Here is a 4,616-nt window from a genome sequence, read left to right as displayed (position 1 = left end):
GCACTATAGGCTACCAATTTGTGGACATTAATTTTATACCCTGAGACTTTACTGTATTTCTTGATCACTTCCAGGAGTTTTATGGCTGAGTTTCTGGGGTTTTCTAAGTATATGATATTATCATCAGCAAAGAGGGAGAGTTTGATTTCCATGACCTGTATTTGGATGCCCATTATGTCCATCTCTTGCCTGATTGCATTGGCTAGAATTTCTAGAACTATGTCGAGTAATAGTAGCAATAGTAGACATTGCTACTAGTGGTTCCAGTTCTAAGTGGAAAAGGTTTCAGTTTTACTCCAATCAGTATGATGTTTGCTATGGGTTTGTCATAGATGGCTTCAATCATTTTGAGAAATGTGCCACCTCCTATAATTATCTTCTTAAGTGTTCTTGTTAGAAAAGGATGCTGAATATTTTCAAATGCGGTTTCTGCATCTATTGAGAGGATCATATGGCCTTTGTTCTTTCTCCTGTTTTTACTCGCATCCCGTGATGAAGCCTACCTGATCGTGAATGTATACATTTTTAAGGTGTATCTATAATCAATTATCTAAGATTTTTATCGTGAATTTCTGTATCACTATCACTATTCATTAGTGAAATTGGTCTGGGGTTCTTCTTTTTAGATGGGCTTTTCTGAGTTTTAGAATCAGGATGTTTGCTTCATAGAATATGTTGGGAGAAGAACTTTCCTTCTCAGTATTTTGAGATAGGTTCTGAGGTATAGGTGCAAGCTCTTTGATGGTTTGATAGAATTCTTGTGTGAAGCCATCTGGTCCAAAGCTTTCTTTCTTTCTTTTTTTTTGGAAGATACTTTAATTGTTTCTTCCATTTCAGTGTTTGATATTGGTCTATTCTAGAAATCTATTTCTTTTAGGTTAAATCTAGGGAGGCTGTGTGCTTTCAAGTATTGGTCTATTTCCATTTCCTTAAGATGATTCATTAGGTATTGATGTACTCTCTTTCTGTTTTCCAATGTAGGCATCTAATGTGATAAATTTCCCTAGTAGGATTGCTTTGTAGTGTCCCACTGGTTTTGGCAGCTTGTCACTTCATTGTTGTTATGTTTGAGGAATTTAATAATTTCCTCCTTTATCTCTTCTTTGACACCGGCTGTCATTCAGCATAATGTTGTTTAATTTCTATTCCTTTGTGTGGTGATAAAAATTTTGTTGGCATGAGTCCTAACTTATTTGCCTTATTGTCTGAAAAGACAGAAGGTATAATTTCAATTCTTTTAATTTTTTTCAGTTGTGATTTGTATTCCAGGATATGGTCATTTTGGAGTGTGTTCCATGGGCTGATGAAAAGAAAGTATATTTTTTGCCTTTGGGATGATGTGTTCTGTATATTTCTGTTAAGCTCATTTGTTCTAGAGTCATGTTTAAGTCCCTGGTATCTTTGTTTAGTGGATCTGTCCAGTTCTGTTAAAGTCCTCAGCCATTACAGTGTTATGGGATATCATATTGCTCAGACCAATCAAGGTCTGTTCCATAAATCTTAGAGCATTTTAGTTGGTCCATAATTGTTTAGAGTTGAAAAGTCCACTTTTTAATTGTTTCCTTGATTAGTATGAAATGGCCATCTTTGTCTTTCTTATCTTTAGTTGCTTTAAATCCACTCATATCTGACAATAAGATTGTGACCCCTCCTTTCTTCTGATTTCCATTTGCCTGTTTTCCAGTCCTACATCTGGAGTTTCTTTTTGTCTTTCAAATTTAAGTGTGTTTCAGGGAGACAGTATATAGAAGGGTTGTGCTTTTTAAAGCAATGAGCCACCTTGTGCCTCTTCAGTAGGAAAGTCAAGCCATTAACGTTTATGGAGAGAATTGTTAAGTGTGGTGGAGTTCTATATATCTATTTTGTTAAAGTCCATTGCTTAGCTTTATGCTGTGTGCCATTGTGGAAGCTAAGTTTTATCTTTTAATTTCTGGGTGTTTACTTTCCTGGTGGTCCATTGTGATGGTCAGTATGGAGAATCAGTCAAGTATTTCCTGTAGAGTTGATTTTTTTTTTTTTTTTTAGACAGAGTCACACTTTGTCACCTTTGGTAGAGTGCCATAATGTCATAGCTCATAGCAACCTCCAACTCTTGGGCCCAAGTGATTCTCTTGCCTCAGCCTCTCTTGTAGCTAGGACCACAGGTGCCTGCCACAATGCCCAGCTATTTTTAGAGACAGGGTTTTGCTCTGGCTCAGGCTGGTTTCGAACCTGTGAGCTCAGGCAATCTACCTGCCTTGGCTTCCCAGAGTGCAAGGATTACCACCACGTCTGACCCTAAGTAGAGCTGATCTTACTGTGGCAAATTTTCTCAATGTTTGCATATCAGTAAAATATTTGAATTCTCCATAGATTTTGAAGCTTAGGTTAGCAGGATATTGAATTTTGGGCTGAAAATTGTTTTGTTTAAGAAGGTTAACTTAGGGCACTACTCTCTTGTGGGTTGGAAAGTTTCAGTGCTGAAAAGTCATCTATCACTGGTGGATATGCCCCTATATGTCAACTGGCACTTACTCCTGGACTCTTACAGAATTTTCTCTTTCATCTTGATTTTTGAAAGCTTCATTACAATATGTGTTAGAGATGCTCTGTTTGTGTTGAGATGATCCAAGGTTAAATACCCTTTTAAAATGAATGTGTTGGAATCTTTGGTAATACTTGGGAAATTTTCATTTATGATATCCTCCAGTAGGGCTTCCATTCTTTTGGGACATTCTTCATTAAGGATACCTATAATTCATATGTTTGAAGGCTTCATGAAGTCTCATAATTCTCTTAGTGAATGCTTAGCTTTCTTTCTCTTCTGTTCTGCCTCTTTAATTGCTTGGGATAGCTCAAGAGCTTTCTTCTCTAGCTCTGAGATTCATTCTCCTCCATGCTATAATCTGTTACTGATACTTTCTACTGCCTCTTTCAGTTCCCTGATTGACTCCTTCAATGCCTTAAGCTCTGTACATCCTTTCTATATTCTTCATATCTTTCATCCATTATTGGTTTCTATTTTGGATTTCCTTGTGATTAGTTTCTATTTTCTTTTCAATTCCCTTCATTGTTTTTGCCATCCATATTGTAAATTCCCTTTCTGTCATTTCCATTATTTCTGTGTAGGTGAAATCTTATGAAGTAGTTACTTCATGTTTCCTTTGGAAGGTTGCTCTGTTCTGGTTTTTCATGTTACAAGAATTTTCTATTGGTTCCTTCTTATATGTGTTTTTTTTCATGTTCACTTCCTTCTTCTTTTTCCTCTCACTATTGCCTCCAAAAATATGTAACACTTCACCAATTTTAAGGTCATTCTTACACTGAGGCCATGCTAATTTTCTCCGTACCTTACTAATTTTAGCATATGAGATGCTGAAATGAGCAGTTATTTTTAATTTTAGAGGGATCTCCATACTGTTTTTCATAGTGACTATACCAATTTATAGCAGTTTATACCAATGTATAGCAGTTTCTTTTTCTCCACATTATTACCAGCACATCTCACTTACTATAGTGACACTGTGGGCAACACAACTAGATTCAAATAAACTATGTTTTAGAGTTATATTATTCTTCCTCACCTCCTTAGATACCCGGCCTTAGACATCCACCAATGATCTATTGTGACTTTCCTGGAATCTTCACATGATACAAACATCTAGGAATATTGCAAAGGGGATCAGAAAAATTGTGTTTGAATTTTACATCCATTGTTTAATGTTGTTTTTACGCTGAAGACATGTTATTAGCATTTGGTGAGATTTGATATTCTTACTTATGGAGGATAACAAGTGCTTTACGAATTTTTTGAGTAGGAAGATTATAATCATCTTATTAGTGAAAGGCACCATGATTGGCCCCTTATCATGTCCCTGTTACTAGGGTAAATACTTTGTACATATTTTCTTATTTAAATCTCATAATAATTATTTATGTTTGGTATCATTTTTACATGTATATTGTTAATGAGAAACTGACATTCAAAAGTTACTTACATTGTCTTATGTCACAAGTCTAGCAGGCATTAGACATGAAACTTTAGACTATCTTCTTCCAAAGCCCACAGTTGTACCAAACAATATACCATAAATGTATGATAAAAACTCACTGAAACAATATAAAATGTGAGAAATGTGAGCTCTTTGTGAACACTGACCCACAATAATTGAGGAATATTTTAGCTTGCTGAACACAAAATTTACGCACTGCTCTCTCTTTTATAGATTATATTCCTAACTATTATTTTCCCTGCATCTTAATCCAAATTTAGATATAGTTTCTCTGTATCCCCTCAGGTCACAATGGCTAACTTATAAACTAATTTATTATAGAAAAAACATTAGAAGTGAAATAGACCTTGTAGTACCATGTCGCACATTTCAAACTATAGTCTAGTTAAGAAAGTGTCCCCATCTTGGTCAGTGATCCCATGCTTAGAAATCTCAGGTAAAAATTGGGAAAAATAGCCTCATTTAGAACTGATGAAGGAGAAATTTAAAGATAATAAGAAACTAGTATTGCTACTAAAATTATATGCTTTGGATAAATACTGGGAAAATTACCTATTGACAACTACTGCAATAAATAGTTGCTAAATGATGTTCTACATAGCATAGTTTCAGTCATTTAGAAGC

The 4,616-nt window shown here is 35.2% G+C and overlaps 1 non-coding gene across 1 annotated transcript; it reads right to left on the bottom strand.

Annotated features, from left to right (window-relative positions):
* Positions 1–3,260: 3,260 nt before the first annotated feature.
* On the bottom strand, positions 3,261–3,367 carry LOC111723378. The gene has a single exon (XR_002771938.1). It is a non-coding gene; the product is annotated as a U6 spliceosomal RNA (small nuclear RNA).
* Between the last annotated feature and the right edge of the window lie 1,249 nt (positions 3,368–4,616).

The sequence above is a fragment of the Otolemur garnettii genome, unplaced genomic scaffold (genome assembly GCF_000181295.1).
Source record: "Otolemur garnettii isolate 467f Iridium unplaced genomic scaffold, OtoGar3 scaffold00010, whole genome shotgun sequence".
Classification (NCBI taxonomy): domain Eukaryota; kingdom Metazoa; phylum Chordata; class Mammalia; order Primates; family Galagidae; genus Otolemur; species Otolemur garnettii.
The sequence above is the reverse complement of the archived record's forward strand: the minus strand, read 5'-3'. Positions and strand labels throughout refer to the sequence as shown.